General features: G+C 42.5%; 1 protein-coding gene and 1 long non-coding RNA gene across 2 annotated transcripts in view; one reads left to right on the top strand and one right to left on the bottom strand.

The window, feature by feature from the left end:
* Positions 1-1,840, bottom strand: part of LOC138299823 (uncharacterized) — a 67,442-nt gene extending 65,602 nt beyond the window's left edge. The window contains exon 1 of the long non-coding RNA XR_011204839.1: positions 1,766-1,840. This is a non-coding gene — a long non-coding RNA (uncharacterized lncRNA). The remainder of the gene's footprint in view (positions 1-1,765) is intronic.
* Positions 1-14,248, top strand: part of MED20 (mediator complex subunit 20) — a 45,474-nt gene that overhangs the window by 19,192 nt on the left and 12,034 nt on the right. The window lies entirely within an intron of this gene.

Raw genomic sequence — 14,248 nt, 5'->3', positions numbered from 1 at the left:
TTGCATCTCTGGCCATATTGTGTGATGCACATCATCCCCGTGCAAATTAACACGGGTTTCTAATGACTTTGCTCAAGTGTAGGGTCTGATCATTTCCTCCCTGTGCTCCTTTTGAACTTTTAGTTCATCAAGTGTACCATCCACTTTTTAAGCCTTCCAGTATATACCATGGTAGTGGTTCACAGATCTGTCAGATGCAGTTTCTCTCTCTGTCAGGACTGTCACTGTGAATCACCCAAGATTTCAGCATCGCCAAAGGCTTCCGACACTGCAACTGAGCATGGAAAGAAAAAAGTCCCAGCTGTCCTTGGAATGTCTGTATTTTACTACTTTAGGGGCAAAATGGGGTGACAGGCAAGACTACTACACTTTATGCGAAAGAGAAGCAGCATTGCGTAAGTCCCTTTTATCAGTGATCACTGTGTAGAGCAAAGCCGAACGGCTGTGGACAGCAGTAGGTCTTTTCTGCCTAGCACAACCTTTAGGTCCTTCATTCTCTGTCAGGCTATTGCCATACACCGACTACAATTGCTAGTCGCTCCAGTATGCTGCTGGTTCCAGGCTTTGTAGGCAGTTTGTGCACCCCACCTGCTCCTATGATGATACAGGAGCTGTATCACCATAATAGGGTTCCTTCATTATGGCAGGGCACAGGCTGACCTGTCTCTCGCAAATTAATCTTGTCCTCTGAGTCCACTGCCAGGAGAAGGTGCTTCAGGCTTCTCAGCCCGCACAGACAACTTTGGTTCCATCACACCCTAAACAAATCCAGACCTTCAACTGTGCCCTAAGTCACCGTGCCAAGCCACAGCGAGAAGGCTGTGCCTCAGTTCTGAGAAGGAGTAGCTGCTTAGGTGCTCGACTAGCTTTATCTTAACTTTGTTTTCTTTTAACCTGTCCTACTCCAGCCTAGAGGCTACGACTCTGTGCCATTTGTGTAAGGCCGTTGGTTTAACATTTGTGCATGGAGTCCTTTAGGGCAGTTTGTTGTTATCTTACTGTTTCATTACAACCATTTGTAGGGGAGATCGAAACAGTAGTGGATGGTGCTATTTTTATATAGACAATGCTACATTGCACAAGATCAAATTCATTTTTATTTTAGGTTTAACTGGGCTCCCCTGCATGCTTTTTTTTGTCTTTTTCTTTTTTTTTTGTGGAGTGACCAAGGCCGTATGGTGATCCCAGCCAACCTTGTCAGCATACAAATTAATCTGGTCAACATTCTCATCCAAAAATACATCATCCATAAACAACTGAAAGACATTTATAGGCAAAAAGTTTACAACATTGACTTTGCTAAAGGCAGACAACACAGGTTGCACCCAGAGTTCAGCACTTTCAGTGGGAATCCTTTCAGCCCCAGGCTGTAATCCAGATTCCACTTGCTACACTATCAGCATATCAGTGTTCTCTAATAAAAGAGGCATTTCCTGATAAAGCACTGTTACTGGCTTTATCATCAGATATTTCCTCTCAGACAGACAATTCACTGCCAGAATCTTGGACTCGGTTCTCTGCCTCAGAAAAAGAGTCAGATTTGAAAAGCAAACCTGCAAAGTGGTAATCCTGTGGTTAGCCATAATTCTTACTCTTAAAAGTAACACAATAAATAAGTTAACAATAACCGACACTCTGCAAAATCAGCAATATACTGTGGCTTTATCAAACAAAGTAAAACTACTGGCATCGAGTAATCTGGAAGGAAAAGGCAATCAATTGAAAGCACACAAAGGTCTATATACTCAGAAAAAATACCACTCACTTGCCAGAGACAGCAAACCTGAGGATCAATTGCACCTAATCTGCACAGACAGAGCAAGCACCAAAGAAGTCCCACTGGGAAAGGGAAAAACACACATTACACTTACCACAAATCAGTATAGAACGTGCACAAATCAATACATTACTTTGAAAGACAACAACACAAAAAGCTAAAGATTTAAACATTATTACAGCAGTCTAAAAAATAATACAAACAGTCCAAGGATGCACATTAGTTGAAAAGATTACAAAACGTTGCTTACCAACCACAATTCAACAAATCTACAGATCTGCCAAAGCTGCACCCACAAACAGGATTCATCACCAAGACAAATAAACAAATTGGCTCTACAATAAAAAAAAAAAATATATATATAAAATATAAATCAAAAGACACTGACATTCCCCTGAAAGGAGGCATGACAAAGGCAAAAGAAGACACCACCAGAGGGGAAAAAGGCTCCCAGGGGGACAGACCCTCCTACACACTATCCCTGGTGTCTAGTGGCCTTTCACCTAAAAATGGCTGAACTGCCCTTCGGGTTGGGGCAGAATATCAAAACAAAATTATACCCCAAGGGGAGCGACCCCTGCCCAATGGGTTGATCCTCATCCAAATATAAACCTTAGTGTCTAATGGTCAGCCCCGGGCAGATTGGCCTAAAAATGGGTGATCTTGTCTAGGAGGAAGGGGACGGAATAAAAAAAAAACTCCCCCCCCCCCCTCCCACCCAAGGTAAATGACCCTTGCCCAAGGGGTCACTCCCCTTTAAAACATTGTTCCCTGATGTCTAGTGGGCTTCCCTCTTACCCCCCCCCCCCCTCCAGAGGACACATCAGTCTAAAAGTGCCCAAGGACCCGCTCCCTCAACAACATAAAAGCCCTAGTGGTCTAGTGCTGGAAATTCCTGTTCCACCATCTGGGCCCCACCCACATTCAGAGAGAAGAAATCCACTACAGGAAGACACGGACCTAGTCCAGCCATATTTCTTGTCTCTTATCTGTTGTATCATGTCAGCTCAGTTTTCCCTGCCTCCTCCATTACGTTCTTGCTATTCTCTCCCATTGGCCGACTGAGACTTTGATCTTTGCTGAAAATCAAACTCCAGTCAAGTGTACCACTTAAATAGTGCACACCATTTACTGGGTCAACATCCAGTTATTTCTCTATTTTACTAAGTTCACATTTAATTGGCAATGTTAAATAAATGCATAACGTTCACAAACCTCTATCGCCATAGTTATATACAAGCATTTTGGGACCATCACTGATTTTTTCATCATGCAAATGTGCTCGTAGGTAACTGAAGAAACAAACCTATCTCATGTTCAGTACTATAGAATTCAAAATAATTATGCTTTTAGCAAACAATCTTGTGAAAACATTTTATTCAACAGATCATACCTCCAAATCAATGTATTAATAATATGCGAAAAGCTGTGCTTCCCACCCAATATAATCTCATTGTAATGCTGCTCAAGACTCTAGTGGCACCATTAGTTTTTACCACGTGACTTATTCCCTTAGGAAGAATAATGATAAATAGCAACTATATTTTCTCTCTTATTGTGGTCTCAACCCTCAAAATCCATGCAGAAGATTAACGAGTCACAAAAGAAAAACGTGTTTACTATGCACAGTTGTCCCCATTACTAAAAATCATAAATGTCTATTCAAGTCAAATAAACTTTATTTGACCGGAAGCCATCCAAGCATAGCTCAAAAATAAAAGCATACAGCAAGATTAAAATTTACAAAGCACTAAGAACGCCTAAAAGGAAATACCATAAAAGCGCCATACGCATGTCAAGGGTGCATAAAATGCTCAGAATAAATAATACATATCTCTTCCAAATCTGAAAGGTTGTTATTATAAAATTTAGAACGGAGAAACACAACTCCCATGAGCTTAAAGACTACAAATATATTAGCCCCTCTCTATAAAGTCTCAGGTTCAATTAATGTAGCAGTGGAACCAGAAAAGAGCATATCAGGTCAGAGTACAGGGTACAAAATAAAAAAAAATACTAGTGATCTGTGTCAAAAGGCCATCACACCCGCAAGGCGGAATATCTGTGTTCCAAGCACCTCCTTTAGGGAAAGCAAATTTAAAATGCAGTGTTTCCATCCTTAAAATTATTAGCTGGTGCTGGTGGGTGAGGTTCTTAATCCACCCTGGATATGACTCCATCGCACTTGTTGTGGAAATGGAGGCATACCTAACGATGGAAACTTTGGCCTTATATTTTGGTGATAGTCCAGATAACACTGTTTAACACGTAATTTATGTTCTGCTTAATCGTGAGAGGGTTATTGTACAGGTCCATGAGGCTTAATATGTTAAGTTTTTTTTTAATGTAAGATAACCATGGGATCTGAGTGGCTTTATCTGATGACAAAAAATAGGTAATGCATGTTCTAGTCACTATAGATTCAGGTGTGCCCCAAATGTACCCAAAGTAGTAGCGGTGCCAGGCCGATCAGGTGTTCTGTAAATGTTGGCCCCACTTCCTCATGACATATTAAGGTAGCTGTATTACACAGGACTGCCAGTAATCTGTGGGTAAAACTGTTTTCTGCACTTTGAAGGGGCCCAGCTTTATTGTACCCCCACAACCTGAGACCATAGGTTCCTGACATGAGGCACTGGGACTTATAAAGGCTCAGCATTTCAGGTAAAGGCTTATGTTGCACTTTTCAGGCAAATTTAAATATGGCTTCTGATTTCCTGTAAAAGGATTGAAGTCTAGCTGTTATGAGGGGCGCCCAACTAAGTGACTGATTAAAAATAATTCCTAACTAATTAAAATTATTTACCTTTGCTACAAGATGGTCTCCCATTCTAAAAGACTTTGGGACAGATTTCGAGTTTGGCAGACGGAAAACTCCGTCTGCCAAACTCCCAACAGGGGACCACCGCCTATGACCACCAAAGTTAATAAGAGTTTCCGGCTAGGTCAGCGAGCAGAAACCTAACCAGCCTAGTGGGAAACAGTCTACAGCATTGTCTTCGGCTCGTAATCAAGCAGCCGGCAATGCTGTAGCATGCAGGGTGGCCCAGTCCCCTTGCATTGTGACTGTGAACATTGTGATGGTGCTCACCAGGAGGGCTTCTGCACTGCCCCTGCACCCATTCTCTGCCCACACTTTCATGGCAGTAGTACTGCCATGAAGCCGCTGGCTGAGAAGGGGGTTGTAATCCCCAGGACGGCGCTGCTTGCCGATTAGGACTGACACCACCTCCGATCTTAGCGGAGCTGGCGGTTCCCTGGCGGCCTGACCACCAGGGTTGAAGTGTAGCACTTAGACCTTCCTTTCTCCATCAGAAAATAGGTAATCCTGTTTATATACAAGAGGAAAGGGGCCAAGATATGCATCCCACCTAACACCCCTGAAAGATTTAATGTGTGGTGAGCATTCACCAGAAGGGACATAACGCATCATTACTGTCAGGTCTTGGTGGAGTTGATTTATGAGTGTGAACAATTCCGGTTCTACAACCATCCCTCGTCCATTAGGTCCCACAGATTTTCTCGATTCACAAGGTCAAAAGCACTCGATAAATCACTGAAGACCTGAATGGATCACTGATTCACTTTTTGCCTTTGTTTATTTCCCTGTGATTAAATACAGGTTTAGGCATTGGTCTGTTGTCTCTAGGCCAGGTCTAAAACCATATTGGACATCAGCTAATAGGTTATTTGCAGATGCCAGTCTTCTAGATGGGACAGTAGAACTCTGCCCAAGATTTTTACACACAAATCAATGAGCAAGATTGAGTGGTAGCATGACGGTAAAGACCTGTCCCCCCTTTCTAAAAATTGGGACCAATAAAGTGGTCTTCAACGCTACTGGAAAAAGACCCTGAGTTACTGACCTGAAAACCTGTGTTAAAGAGGGGCCCAAAGAGGGATGTTAGACTTGAAGATATCTGCTGGTACGCCACCTGGACCCGGCACCTTACCAGGAATGCATTTGGTGCTGGCACTAATGACTTCATCAACAGTGAAAACATTTTGGAAATCACTAGTGGTTAAGATAAAGGGGGGATTGAGCCCTGTGTAAGTTGATCTTCCCCCACAGAACACAAAGTTGGTAAAATGTGTCACCCAAGCACCTCGATAACAGTATCTATATTTGGGGCATCTGAGACCTTAAAGTATGACCTGTTGATCACCTCCCAAAATTTGTAACTGTCTTCATTTCCCCCAGCTTTTTGGAGGTCATCCCAAGCTTTAGAACTGATCTCCCTTTTCCTTTCTTTAAGGACCTTTTTGTAAGTCGCTCTAGCCGGTTTAACGTCACAATCTACACGGGGATGATTCTTTAGGGCAAACAACAATTGCTTCTGAGCTATAGAGCATGCCGCATTAAACCAGTAGTAGAATAATGGTTCTCTAGGGGCAACCTTGCATATGAGGGTATTTGAAAAAAACCTCACAGATATTTTCCAAAGCAGGTCAGAACGCCTCAGGCCCCATACCAGTAGTTAAACAGGTCATAATGGGCCCTATAGAGTCATTAACTATAGTGTGATTAAATAGAACAGGGTCGACTTTGTTACATTTTATTTTTAAGCCCTTATTCCATGTAATTTCCAAGTTATCATTTTTTTAGGGTTTGTTTTTCGAATAAGGGAATCCAGGATAATGTATAGTGGGTTATGATCCCTAGTGTCACCCTAGAACCTTCAAATCAATCAAGTAGGGCAATAATTCAGAAGACAACAAGATGTGGTCTGTGGTGCATCCTGGGTGATTCCCTATAAAAGTGGGTGCTAAGGCAATGCCATGATTTCAAACAGTACTTGAAAAGACTAGATCATACCTTATTAGTACTCCGTTAAGGGCTTCCCCATATACAAAATGGGAAAAGTGAGTTACATTTACGTTTTGCTCACGGCACATGTCACAGTTTACAAATACTAATATTAAAGTCCCCAAACCAGACAATATGTACAGTATGCTTCGAATTTTGGTAAAATCCCAGGAGGAAGTTATCCATTTGATCAATGGGGTCCCTGTTCAATTGATTGAATATGTTATAATAAAAATGTATTAACAAGATGTCAAAATCAACAGTGAGTGATAAAATGGAGACCAGAAAACAAGAAGAGTACCAACATTTATCGTGCTTTAAAATCAGTCACTTTCACAGAGTAAAAACTGGTGAGTCCACCACGAGCTCTGCCCGACTTAGATGGAATGAAAAATTTCTTAGCAAATGTAAAGGAAAGTTTCAATTCTATTAAGGGCTCAGAGGTGCTAACGTGTCCCAACCCAAATAATGTATTCACTCTGGGACTCGTTTTAGGCCAATGAATCTTTTGACCCCGATTGAAGGCACCTTAAGACGAGATAGCTTATCAACATGTCAATCAATAAGTCAATAACGTCATCAGTAGTCACCATAGCAAATCAATTAGATTAATCAATAACATTAATAAGACTCGGAAACCACCATGACCTCTCAGTCATGAATAACCACACCAGTTTAGTACAATTTTATGATGTTCATTCCCTATTGATTACAATTATACTAGTAAGTTTATTAGTCTCAAAACCATGAAACACATCAGCCTTGTCATAATATGGCAATTCGAATAAGATTTACCATCAAAGCAAAGAACACGAATATTAGAACATAACACGACGTCAACATAGGTTAACCTTGGCAGAGTATCATTAGCGCATTATTCAACAAAGCATTGATTCAGTCCTTTGTCTATTTGCGTCCATTTAGTGGACCCCTTAACTAACCTCGAATTAGCATTGGCATGTTGGGCTTCATGCAAAACAATTTAGCAACACAAATTTAGAAAACATCTATCTATGGTCTCTGTCAAAAGAAGCAGTTGGTACCTAGAAAGGAAAGGCAAACAGACAATTATAATTTCATCATCATATAGTTACCCTCAGTAATGGGTTAGCATACAGAGTCCGTCTTCGTCCTCAGGACATAAGTTGATTCGCCATCAGCCAGGAAACACAGCAAAGTTCAGCAAGACGGGGTAGGTAGGGACACTTCCCTCATAAGGAGAAGAAGTATAAAACGGGCAAGATAAGGGTGAGGATGGTTTGAAGAGTCAAACAGCAAAGTCTCTAGGCAGAGTGACAAAGTGTCTGGGTCATAGCAAAAGTTCGCAATGGCATCTCCTCATGGCTCCTCGTGTCAAAGGTTTTTATCCCTTTTCTGTTGTACAGTCCCCTAATTTCTAATTCGGTAGGTTTGGCACCCCACTATCTCCATCCAATGGGTTTCCAGTGGTACCATCAAAATTGTCACCTCATAACAGTTCTCACGTAGTTTATCAGTTCTTGTGATTGACGTCTCCACGGGTTAGAATGTCCGGTATGATTTCATACTCTTGTGGTCCTCTCGCATCTTCAGTCAGTGGTTCCATTGTCTATACCGGTTTAGGCGACCTTGTTCCTGTAACAAGTCTACACTGTTGCTTTCAGCAAGAATGTTTCCTTGAGCAAGTCGAGTTTCATGAGAACGGATCTACTACATTTCACTCATCTTCTAGCTTCTGGAAAAAATAAGATTACATGTCCTTCAGCAAGTCAGCACACTGCACGTTAGAAAAACACATTTAGTATGAAACGGGCAGCTAGGCCCGACTCATGCTAACTAAGGCCTAGTGAATGAATTACCATATAGCTCTTAATACTAATACAAAATCATACATTAGTGCATCAGAGACTCATTTTAGTCAATTTTATTAGTCCCCGTATATACTGGTGGCCACTCCCTGTGGGCACATTTCAGACTCACGTTTAGTAAAACATATTAATACATTTTCTATGCGGCATTATTATGCATTAGTTAATAAACATTTCATGTTAATTTTGATTATAAGAGCTACGCTCCAACACAGGCGGGAGGATAACTTGATGAATACAGTCAAGTCATCCTCCCTTCATTCCTGTTTAGTGGAGTCCAACCACAACAAAGTAAAGAATAGTATGAAAAACTAGGTAGATACCCTGATGAAGCATCAATAAGTGCAGCACTAGACTAGAATCAGCGAAGTTTAATGCAAACAGGTACTAATGCATCACTGTAAAACCGACAATTTTACTTCATGAAACACCTAGAAATCAAATTTTTTGTACCTACCTATATGAGGTCATTGGGCTCCCCTCTCTCTTGAGAGGTGCATTGGGAGGGCCCAGTACCCTAGTACAAACTGGGTGGGCTACTCCTCGCCTCCAAGTCCTTAATAGAATTGAAACTTTTCTTTACGTTTGCCAGGAAATGTTTAATTCTATGTCAGGACTCCGTGATGAGTATTAGGCTAATTTAAAGCTTATCACCTACCAAGGTCACCCGATTTGTCACCGGTTTAAAATAAAACTGTTTAAAAGTTGAATCAGAGGACCAATTCGATGCATTGTGGATATCCTCCATCCTGGCACCTAGTGAGAAGGCTTTGGATGCCATTGTCCCTCTTACAGAATGGGCGTCAAACTGTGAGGATTGCTCAGAGGCGTCTAAATCAACTCCTTGACTCTCTGCGTGCTTGCGCTTGTTTTGCGCTTGTTTTCCAGAGTGGACGATGAAGGCTGCCCCGGAGGTAAGTGGGTTGCTGACCCAGAAAGGTCTTCCCTCGAGTCAAGGGGTTTTTGGCACTGGGTCCTGCAACTGGAGTATTTTCTTCTCCTCGAGCGCCACGACTTGTGACAGCATTAATAATGGATCTGTCCATTATGAAAGAAATTGTCGTCAGTGGGCGTGGGGGGTAAGTGACATGTTCCTCCTCCATGTATTCTCCCAAATCTTCCATGGGGAAGTATATGTATACCACTCTGGAGGGCGGGGGGGTGGGGGCTTGTAGACAACGTCAGTATGAGGAGGTCTGTTAGGCTGAAGACCCCAAATATGCGGTGGGGTAAAGAGGAATGACTATGGGGAAAAAAACAGTATTTAAGTCTTTCCTTGGAAAGGTGTGTGGCAGGGAAACCACTAGATTGTGTTAGTGCCTCGCGGTAGGCGGGCAGCATTCCCATTGATATACTGGGAGCCTGAACGTTTACTTGGGACGCGCCCTGACAATGGGGCCTAATGCGAAGCTGGTCTTACCCGAAAAGCGGGTATAAGTCTCCAGGTGGTGGCTCTGGTAGCTTTTCTTTAGGCAACAAATCAACCCCTGAGGTGGCAGTCACTACCGGGCGCGTTTCACCTCCCCGAACACAATGGCGACATGACGTGCTGGCCGCATGGGAAGTCGGAAGCGCGTATGCAACAGAGCACTGGTCCTCTAGCGGTCGGAAGACCGCACAGAGCCTCAGCATAAGCTGGCACGGCTCCGAAGGAGCAAAAAACGTTCCCGCAGCTGTGCCAGTGGAAAATTGACAACACTGTTGAGAGAAAGGTTAAAACTAGCAAATAGTGAAATTGACCATAACACATGTGCCTTTGACAAACACGCTGATGGAAAAACAAGGCACATATCTGGCTGCTGGAGCAGTGAAGAAAGAGGGAGATAGGACGTCTCCAGGGAATATGAAGGAAAACGACAGTTTCTGATTGGATGTTCTTTCCCACGTTTTAATGGGAATGTAGTTTTATTGTTGAATGTTATTCAACCTCACGCCTGCTGGATGAAAATAAAGGAAGAAAGAATTGCCTGATCCTCACCTCCTGACATTGAATTGCAGGTTCAAAAGAGACATAAAACCCATCTATATGAAAATCAGATGCAGACCAAGTTTCTTGACAACATAAAATGTCATATTGGCTTTCAAATCTTAACCAGTCCGGGTTTGAACTTTTAGTGCGTGCCCCAGCAATGTTCCAAGAAACAAAGCTAAGTAAATCTTCTGAGTACTTTCGGGAGCAGGTGACCCAAGGGCCCACATCAGGCTGAGAGTAATCGAGAGCACAGGACTCAAAGGTAGAATAATGATCAGGGTCATGTATGGAGGATTGAAACCCACGAAGATCCCTATTGAAGGAAATAATAGATGAGTCTAGAGGCACGCCTGGGGAATTTGTTGCCTTAGACGCGACAGACATTTTAAGATGGTGTCAATCAATGTCTTCTAAGTTGGCTAGAGATTCAAAGGTGTTGCCTTATGGCCTGGTGGGAGAGTAGATGGTCTATACAAATAATCCAGTGCTTCAACCTGGATGCAACCCAGTGGCTGAAATCAATTTTTGAAAAAGAGCAAAAGCGCCTTTACCATCCTTGGAGATCTAAAGTTTATTATCACACGATTCCCCTTCATTTCCTTGGGACCAGGACCCAACCAAGGGGTTCTTCTGACCATCAAAATCTCGGCAAATAGGTCATGACACCGCCCAGTCTTATTTTGGATCCAAAAAGTTAATTTGTTTCGTAAGGTGTAAAAATCCTTGTAACTTGATCCAGAAATGGTCGGTACATTTTTCAAGACCAGGGTATAAGGAGGGCCTTCCGGGGGGGAGTTGTGGATAAGAACAGGAAATAGAATCCAGTTTTGAAGAGTCGCTGTTCGGCCTTTTGGGCCGCGCCCCAGGTAACTAGCCTTTGTTTCTTGCTCCGCTTCCCTGTTATGGGCCTTAAGGTGCTATTTGGGGCAGTCAAGGTGGATAGTTTCTCCAGGTTTGAACCTAGTTGCTTCAAGGTACTGCCAGGGTCAGCCTCCTGGCTGCTCTCTGCCACATGCCCGACACCTTCACATGAGAAATAGGGGGACTGAGGGTACATTGGCCTAATGGTTGATGGACACAGGCACAAAGAGCCCCAGTTTGTTGAAGTGAGGTCAGTGTAGAAAGTTTTGCTTCAATTTCCCAAGTTGAACGGAAATAGTATCAAGTTTACTTGTTAATAAGCTATCAGAAAGATTTTTAGGTCACCCAACAGATAGTTGTAACACATTGAATCCATATCGGACACTGACAATTCGGGTCCCAGGGTCTGTGTCAAGATAGTGGTGCGTGGTCTTTTGGGCTTCGTACTGATTGCCAGGCATTTTCTTTTCACTGTCTTGCTTCTAGTAATAGCAGATAGTTCCCTTTGGAAAATGGCAGGTGAAGGCTGCAGTTGAGTTGCAGCTTTTGGCGCAGTCGGTGAATGTGAAACCACAGGGGTCATAACATTGTCTGCCGGATTGAGAGTAGGTGTGGCTAGTGGGGATGATTAAAGGCTGTGGTGGATATTCGAGGGAGAAGAAGGTGATAGGTGGCCTTCTGCCAACTCTATTTCCTTAGAAATAACCCCAACAGCCTGTTTCAAGAACCCATCTATGGTCGCCCCTGTACTTGCTGGGGTGGCCGTAATGTTCCCCCATGTTAGTTAGTGCAGATTGGGACATACCAAGACAAGCTACTCCCCCAAGAGGCGTCCTCATAACAACTGAGCAATTTTGAGCAAAACAAAGGTGTGCCTTAAGTCCCAGGGGCTGGAGTGTAATAGCGTTCACTGGTATCACATGGTTCTGTTAAGGTAGGGCGAAAGGGTTTGAGGTGCTCAAACCTCACGCAGATGGCAACAATCCTGTCCCTATCCTGGCCAACCTCCTTAGGCTGGTGGGGATAGGGGGCGCAGTAACTCGGGAACTCTGGGATGGGAAAACAGCAGCTGGAGCACCCCCCTGTCCTGTTCCGTACCTTCGCTGGACCACATTGGGCCCTTCACCAACACGCCCCAAAGCACTCACAAGTGAACCGCCCGACTTCACTGCTCTGCCAGCAGTCTGTAGCGTGACTGGAGCATGACTGCCTGGCTGCTTCACACCAGCTGCTTTGCACCGTGCTCCAGTCGATGTCCCCATCTGTTTTTTCGGCCCGAGAGTGAACACACCACCCTCACCACTGCTCCTTTAACTTGGCTGGGACATGGACCATGTTTAGACCTTTTTTCAGACTGGCTGGATAGTTCGACTAGCAATGTCGATTCCTTCATCTCTTCAGCGTACACAGTTTGTAGTAAGTCTGTCCATAGTTTGCTTCTGTGATAACTTTCACTTTTTGATATCGCCCTGAGGAGGCAATATAATCTCAAAAATTTGAGTTGAAAAATGTTATGAGATGCTTCTTTAAAATATCATGCATCACTCGATTTAGAGCCCTTTGGAATGATTTAACTCTGCCCTTCTTTCCCATGCAGTGGCTGTTCATCACTTTAGTCACTGGTATCTCTGTCATTCATCCTGGTTAAAATAGTTGAGTTGCTGTGCATGGTGGCAGACTAGTCACATCTGGAGCTCTGTGCTTGAGTATTGATAAATCTCCCAAGGACAAATCCTCTTGACCTACATGTATATTACCTGGTGTCACACGACAAAGTCTGTTTGCCTAGGTCTCATCTTAAAGTTTAAAATGGTCACTCAGTAATGAGCTAGGATGGTATGATGTTTAATGTATTTAAAGATGCACAAAAACGTGAGGCAGGAGATCACCCAAATCCCTGTATACTAATAAACAAATGTCTGGCCCAGGTCCTTCGCTCCTTTTTATTGACTGCAATACTTTACCTTGATATCCCCAAACTCAGAAATCTGTAGCTGATCTAGTTAAACGCCTTAGAGAGAGTGGACATCAAAAATGCATAGTTTTTTCTTTTTTTTTTTTTCTTTTATCAATTGAGTATTTTTCTTTTTTGTCAAAGGTTTCCTTAAACATAGAATAGTAATCCATGCTATTTGACGGACCATGTGCCAGCCTTTATATGATTTCCAAAAAAACGCCACTCCCTAATTCTTCTTTGAGATTGCAAAAGAAAAATAAATACCGCATTATCAATCTGTTTTAAAATGTTTGATTTCTGGGGCTTCTTGAATATCTTTAACACTACTTTGTAAGAATGACAAATCTTGCTTTCTCAATTAAATTCTAGATTTTCTATTTCCAGTGTCCGAAGTCTAGATTCCTCTCTAAGTTCCAAATGTCCTTTTCCAGTGAACCTAAAATGTCTGTCCACTGAAAACAGCTTCTCAAACAATAACAAGTGATTGCTGTGCCCTGATTTTACATTTTCGATCATCTGACCTTAAGGGCTCAGTCTCTAAATAGATATTGGCATAATCATAAAACAGCTTAGAAACATTGTCGAAAGAAATAACAAGGCTTTGTGCGAGAATGAAAAGCAATTACCCAAAGGAGAAATTAGTGTCTATGTCTGGACTAAGTTGTAATGCTAATGTGATAACTTAATTTGCTGTTCATCCTTCAGCAATTACCCAGCTACCCCATTTATCCTGTTAAATATTCTGTATACCAGACTATATATACCATAGATAAGGATCACATACCCTTAATTAGTGACGTTATTAATTGTTAATAACTTATCTGAAATATGTTGGGTTTAACTTTTACTCTCGTTTTGCTCGTAATAATATTGATCTCTCTTTAAGAAATGTGTGTCACTCATTCTGAATCCTACCTGCTTTTCAGACTAGTACCTGTTGACATTCAATTGGCTAGTTTTATTTGCAGTTTATGAAAGGAGGTTCTCACTAAAAAAGTTACATTGAAGTTTAATGTTTGTGAATGGT

The sequence above is a fragment of the Pleurodeles waltl genome, chromosome 6, assembly GCF_031143425.1.
Source record: "Pleurodeles waltl isolate 20211129_DDA chromosome 6, aPleWal1.hap1.20221129, whole genome shotgun sequence".
NCBI lineage: Eukaryota > Metazoa > Chordata > Amphibia > Caudata > Salamandridae > Pleurodeles > Pleurodeles waltl.
The sequence above is the reverse complement of the archived record's forward strand: the minus strand, read 5'-3'. Positions and strand labels throughout refer to the sequence as shown.